Consider the following 7692-nt stretch of genomic DNA (forward strand, 5'->3'; position numbering starts at 1 on the left):
TTAGCCACCAAGGGGCCTTTATTTCTTACTGTTGGTTAAATGTTGATGTTTTAAAATGCAATTTTCTTCTGTTATGCTTGAACATATTTTTTAATTTTGCTAAATGTCGCCTCAAGATTTAATTGCAATGACAGATCCTAAATAGGTGATATTTTATGGTTAAAGACAGCTTTTCATTACAGGGTCTAGTAACATGGGGAGTAGTCGTATGATTTGGATTTTCCACACAAAGTACATGGCATGGGCTGTTTCCTGGATTTGGATGGATGGAAATACAGGTAGTCCTCAACTTACGATCACAATTAAGCCCAAAATTTCTGTTGTTAAGTGAGACATTCGTTAAGTAAGCTTTGCCTCATTTTACAAAGTTTCTTGCCACAGTTAAGTGAATCACTGCAGTTGATAAGTTAGTAATGTGGTTAAGTGAATCTGGCTTCCCCATTGATTTTGTTTGTCAAAGGGCCTCAAAAGGTGATCACATGACCTTTGGACACAACTGGTATGAACCAGTTGCCAAGCATCTGAATTTTGATCACATGACCATGGGGTGCTGCAATGGTCATAAGTGTGAAAAATAGTCATGTCACTTTTTTCGGTGTTATAACTTTGAACGGTGAGTAAATGAACAGTTGTAAGTCGAGGACTACCTGTATATGGTTTTATCTGCTGAAATTTTCTAATATGGCTATTTTTAACATTTTTAACATAGTTTTCAACCCTAATGTTCATTGCATTTACTTTGCCATGATTTCCCTAAAGCATCTATGGTGCAATTCACAACTACATATAATATAATATAACAACAGAGTTGGAAGGGACCTTGGAGGCCTTCTAGTCCAACCCCCTGCCCAGGCAGGAAACCCTACACCATCTCAGTCAGATGGTTATCCAACATTTTCTTTAAAATTTCCAGTGTTGGAGCATTCACATAAACATAAGTTCTGGGATACATTTGGAATTGGAAAGAAAATATAATGTTGAGCTTTTTCAAATGGATGCCTTATTTTGATGTATTTAAACATATGCACTTGGTTGTTTTTGGTCATGAGTTAAATCTAACAAAGATGCTGAAATGCTAAATGTTGCTGAAGCTCTAGAAATTTCACAAAATGCCCATTCCATTTTGAGAGAAGATACAAATCTTTGCTTCTTTCTTAATAAGCAAAGAGCAGACATGTAAGGCATGTTTATATCTTAAACCTTGGGAACATGAATCCATTATTTGTATTAGTCTGCTGCTCCAGGTTTTTTTATTTCACTTTGCTACTATATTTTATTGTCTTGCAGGAAAAATATTCTATCTCTGTGTGAATGAACATTTTTAATAACCATCTTCCAAATGGAGGGATTTTATTAGATTTTTTAAAGATGCTATTCACATTGGAGTCATGCAGTTAGATTTATATTTAACATTATATACTTTTTAGAAGATTCTTATCTTATTTAATATTCTGCAGGAAATAAATGTGTGTATGTATGTATATACACACACACACACACACTTTTCTCTTATAAATATGTCTTCTCTACAAAATAATTTAAAGCAGTTGGATTCAAGCATATATGGTCATATTCGATATATAATCCGTTTATAGTCCTAAGTTATTTTATGATTTTAAATGTAATGGTTAGAGAACATGAAGGTGACCACATTGGAATGTACCTATAAATAAATAAGCAGATTTTTTTCCCAGTTGGATTGCACTGGAAATTTTAGATTTCATCTTAATAAAATTTCACACACCCCTAAGAAGAATTAAACGATTTACTTTTCCTTACACAGAAAACATTTTTACTTTATTATAAAGCAATCATTTATGCATATTTAAGAAAAAGAACAGTTCACTTAAACCAGGGGTGTCCAAAGTTTTTTGAGTGAGGGCCAAATTTTTTTGTACCAGTTCTTTGGGCGTGGCTTATTTTGGGGTGTGGCTTGGTGGTCATGTGACTGGTGGGCGTGGCTAACTGCTCATGTGACTGAGTGGATGTGGCTATGGGCATAGAAACTACTCAGAGGGCTAAAAAAAGTAATTTTTGACCAGTCCTCACACTTATGACCATCCTCACATTTATGCCCATTGCAGCATTTTTAACAACCATATCACTCATTTCACAACTGCTTCTCTTCACCACGGTTACAAGATAGGGTGCAAAATGTAAAGATAGTTGTAGGTGTGAGGACCAGTCAAAAGTGTGAGAACCTGTCAGAAATCACTTTTTTCAGCCGTCTGGGTAGTCCCTATGCACAGTTTAGGCTTAAGTATACTATATGTGTGTGAGTTATATATATGTGCATGTGTATCTCTATGTTTGTGTACCTGTGTGTTTGTGTTATGTTGATGTTTAATGTAATATTTTTAAATATAATTATTCAGAAAGGCATGCGGCTGGACAACAAACAGTATATAAGCCTAGTAAATTCATGTGGCCCGGCCACACACAAGAGGTGACATATTGACACATGATTACTGTGTGTATTTCTAACTCGCCTATAATGTGAAGAACATTGCTCTCAGTGGGAGCAGTGATGCTGTCCTTTGGATTGAAGGATGGCTGGGATGTCAGGAGAAAGTTTGGTGGTTGAGACACGAAGGACTTCACAGAGATGGCTATCAGTCATTCTGGATCTCAGTCTGCTTTTGTTCTGATTTAACAGAGAAAATGTTTGTTCACATATGTATGTTGAGCCGAACAGGCTCATCATTCTTTTATGGCGTCTCATCAGAGGAAACTTGGCATGATCCAAACTCTGATAGAAGTGGAGGAGAGTCTGCAGTTAGAAGCTGATGTTGACTCTTCAGAGAATCATCACATTGCATTTCAATCAGTTCTAACTGCAGACTCTCCTCCACTTCTTCTGCATCCACCAGGAAGGGGGTCGAGAACAGCTTGATTTGTTTTTCAATGACAGAAAAATCTTGAAAACGCTGGTTGAATTCTGTCACAAGAGATGTAATTACAGAAACATATTTCTCCTTTTTAGCAGAAAGGTCTGCCTTTGGAAAAGCAGACTTGATTTCAGACAGCGCAGGGAAGTGTGCAGTTTACAATATGTGGATATCATCTTCATTTAAGGGGGGAAAATGTTTCATATTCATTCATCTTGGCCAGGGGTGTCCAAACTTGGTCTCTTTAAGACTTGTGGACTTCAATTCCCAGAGTTCCTCAGCCAGCTTTACAAGTCTTAAAGAGACCAGGTTTGGACACCCCTGATCTTGGCTTTTGTTTTGTATTTGGTATGAACTTGAAACTCCCTTCGTTATTCCCTGCCCAAGGGGTGGAGGCGCGAGGAGCCTCGCCAGGCAGCCCGAGGAAGGCGAGGGTAGAACTGCTGGGGTCAGGCACAGCCAGCAGCCTCTTTCCCGCTCACCGCCTCCTCCGCCCCCTCCCTTCATTATTCCCCGCCCATGGGGAGGAGCCGCAAGCCTCGCAGCGCGAAAAGGCCATATTAAATTATACTTTCAGAATTTGCTGCGGGCCAATAAAAACTGACCCGCGGGCCGCAGTTGGCCCGTGGGCCGTAGTTTGGACACCCCTGACTTAAACATTGATATATTTACAACAGCTCAGTTATATTTTCCAAGTTACTTAAGAAAAACAGGTAATGTATTTTGTTCCTTTTTAAAGTATTTTAAAACTGGTAAAAATTATTCCATTACTCATTCCTTAGAAATAATTTATATAAGCCTTTCTATAAATTTTAAATCAGCATAACACATCAGAAAATACATAATGTATGTTTGAAGTTAAAAGAAAACTATTATTTCAATGTCTTCTATGACTTTTGTAATCCCTGGCTGGGAATATTAGTATCAACCAAATTTTCTTTATAAATTGGAGGTGACTAGTTAATCCTAAATAATACGTTGAGTGTTTAAGCCTGTCCTGATTCATGTTTTCTAAAATATTATTTAATTGCTGAGTAGAAAAGTAGTGTTTCTTCTTTTAATTCTTCACTTTAAATAATATATATTCCCTATGTTTTTATAACAAAAAAGAGAGAAAGATATTACTCTATTCTATTCTATTCTATAAACCCCAACATTCATTGATACCTACTTTTAATTTTTAGATTCTTTCGGGATTTCATATAAAAACATTAAAATTTCCTTATCACTCACTACAAATGTGGTTTAGAACTTAAATGGCTATTTAATATATGTGCAGTGAGAATTTCATCAGGAACACATTCTCTCCACCCATAAGAAGCAGTTGTCTAAATGAGCAATCCATGATAAAAGATTCACCAAGCATTAATGATTTGGCACAAATAGTATGCTAATGACTGATAGAAGTATCTTGAAATGATTTTTAAAATTGGTGTATTAAGTGTCATGAAGTTCGTGTCAAGTCTTAGCAACTATGTAGTAGACTTTCTCCCTTGAATTGTTCTCAACCTGGCCCTTTTGGTGTCTTAGTCGTACATTCATTATTGTTGCAACTGAGTCCATCCACCTTGCTACGGAACTAATTTCCTGCTCTTTTTTCTTTCATTTTTCCCAACATTATGTACTCTTAAAAAAAACTGGATCTTCAGTTATATGTGTCCAAAACATTAGTTCGAGCCTGATCATTTGTGCCTTGAATGAGAACTCTGAATTTATTTGTTCTATGATTCATTTTGTTTGTTTTCCCAGCTCTCTGTATTATTCTGAAGAGTCTTTTGAGCACCAAATTTCAAAAGCAATATTTTTCTATTCTTCTAATCTAATTTTCTTATCCATAGAACATCACAGGAAAAGCCATTGCTTGTCTAATTCTAATCTTCATGGCTACAGATATTTCACAGCACTGGAATATATTTTCCAATACCTTGAATTGCTATACTGTATTTCTTGACTGCTGATTTATTATTCAAAGTCAAACATAAAGACATTTCATAGCTTGACATGAGAGCATTGTCAAAGACCTTTCTATAAGCATTGAAGCATAAATTGATTTTTTGGCTTTCTCAATTATCCAATATGAATGCAGTAATGTCTCTTGTTCCATGTCTTTTTAAAAGATGAGCTTGAACGTTTCCTTTTCTGTGTAAAAGTCTAATCTATATTGGATGATTCTAAACCATGGGTGTCAAATTCGCGGCATCAAGGTGCCATCACATGATGTTTCGCAATGTTTTTCCCCTTTATGGAGCTGAAGTGGGCGTGGCTCCTGCATATGACGCATCCGGCCTGTGGGCCACCAGTTTGATACTCCTGTTCTAAACATTATTTTACCAGCATGTGAAATCAAGGATGTTGTGTAATAGTTTGCACACTCTAAATCATCTTAATATTGGTAAGTATGCAGTTTGCCATATTTCTGTAGATACTCCATCAATACCTGTGACCTTCTAACTTGGTATTGATCTACCTATTTTCTAGAACTGGAAGTTCTTGTAAACAGTGTATCTCTTCTAAGATATTTTACATGTTGATAACCCTTATTTATACACTTTCCACTTCTGTTTGATCTTCATTTAATCAATTATTGTCTGTTGATTGGTATTCTTTAGAATAGGAAATGGATACAATATCCTGACATTGGAAATGGGAGATCTTTTTGGAAAAATGTTCATTTTCTCTGTTTCCATCTTGTATGTCTTATGAAATACTGATCCTATCTTTTAACAGTTCTATGAAATTCTTGTTACGTTCCTCCCAGATATTTATCTTTCTTGGTTTTGCTGTCTCTTCTCTTCTTGGGAATACCCACCACCTGCAATGGTATCATTCCAGTTTGATTTCTTATGTGCAGATCTTTGACAGTCACTTTCCACATTCCTTCAAACATCACCTTCTTTTACATCATTCCACAGTTGCTCTGGTTTTCTATTAAGGTGCAGGCTTTCAGAGCAATTTCTGATATTGCTCTTTTAAAACAATGAATATATATTCAAAATGAAATCAGGGAAACTGGTAACTTTGTTCTTCCACTTTAGCTTGATTTGAAATTTACATAGTTTGTGACCTGTTCCACAATCAGATCTTGGCCGCATTTTTGCATTCTATAACCAATCTCTTCCACTTCCTTATACCAATAATATATTCAATTTGTTTTCAGTGTGCTCATATAGATGAATATAGTCCTTATTGTGGTTGTTTGAAGAATGTCAGCAATGAAGAAATTATTAGATTGGCAGAAATGATTAAGTAATTCACCTGCTTCATTTCTGTTCCCTAAGCCAGGGGTCTCCAACCTTGATCCCTTTAAGACTTGTGGACTTCAACTCCCAGAGTTGAAGTCCACAAGTCTTAAAGGGACCAAGGTTGGAGACCTCTGCCCTAGGCCATGTAGTCCAACTACATTTTCTTCCTTACTGTTTCCAGCTTTGGCATTCCAGCGAGCAACACTTCTTGTTTGAAAATTATGTCGATTTTGGATTGAACTCATCAACTTCCTCCTCTTCTGCATCAATGGAACTTGAATAATCATGATATATTGTCTGCAGAATCTAACTGATATTCAGTCATCAAGTACTGCCTTGGCTACATCCTTCCTGACTATGAAAGCAACACTTTCCATTTAGTATTTCATGTCCAGAATAATAAACAATATGGTTTTCTTACTGAAAATGCCCAATGTTGAGTCCATTTCAGTTTCCTGATGCCCAAGATGTTAATGCAGTTTATTCTTTGTATCTTTTATTGTGCTTAAATTTTCCATAATCATGTTTTTAAGTTCCATGTTCCCTCTCTAATTTTGTCTTTGCAACCTTTGAATTTTTTTCATGCATGGCAATAGTGCACTAAATTTTCAGAAAACTTTAATCTAATTGCATCATAAATATTAGTACTCCAAAAGGTCCTCAGCTTTTCTTCAGTAGCATGTTGTGTGCCATCCAACTTGATGGAATCATCTTCTGGCATATCAACAATCACTTTATACAGATATTTTTCTTGGTAAAATATAGTAGTTTATTACTGTCTTCTCCCACACAGTTTGAAATGTTACTGAAATAATCATTTCCAGTAGGCAGAAAAAAATGCGAGATTTTTTAGCCAGGGCTGGGTCAGGCCATAAAGAGATAATCACTGAGAAATTTTATTTAGGTACCTTATAAATGTAGATATAGATAAAATAAATCATTGTTTTTATGATAATAAAAGGTTTTGCAGCTTATAAATTATTGATTAGTAATGAGTAGCTTTTAATCTTGATGCTGATGTATATATATATCTTGATACTTCTGACCTAAACAAAGGGAAAGTCCACTTACAAGGGATATACTTATTTTACCATTTTAATGACAATGGGGCAGGTAACTATTTACGAAATTTTAAGATATATAAAATATTTTTATATGGTTCTGTACAATGATTCTTTATATTGATTTCATAAGCATAGCCTGCAGATATAAGATACATAACTTGACTGTATCTTTCAGACAGAACATTAAAGTTGCATCAGATGCTTTCATTAGCATTGCAACTAAAATGCTGGTAACTAGGCAAAAAGTATGGGATACTTTTGATTATTTTATTGAGAGCTCTGTTTTTAGAATATATGTGTGTAATCCTGTCTCCACACATTACCACATATGAGCCTGGAAGGATACTGTTGCTTGTATTCTTGTCAAGAAAGGTTTTATAGTCTTCAAAAGAAACTCAAGTGATAATGCAAATAAATTTGGAAAACACTGCATTTATGAAGCATTTTATTTCTTCTAGGTGTCTGTTGCAAAGCAGTTGTATTTCTTCATTTGTATAT

Source organism: Ahaetulla prasina, chromosome 5, assembly GCF_028640845.1.
Source record: "Ahaetulla prasina isolate Xishuangbanna chromosome 5, ASM2864084v1, whole genome shotgun sequence".
Taxonomy (NCBI): domain Eukaryota; kingdom Metazoa; phylum Chordata; class Lepidosauria; order Squamata; family Colubridae; genus Ahaetulla; species Ahaetulla prasina.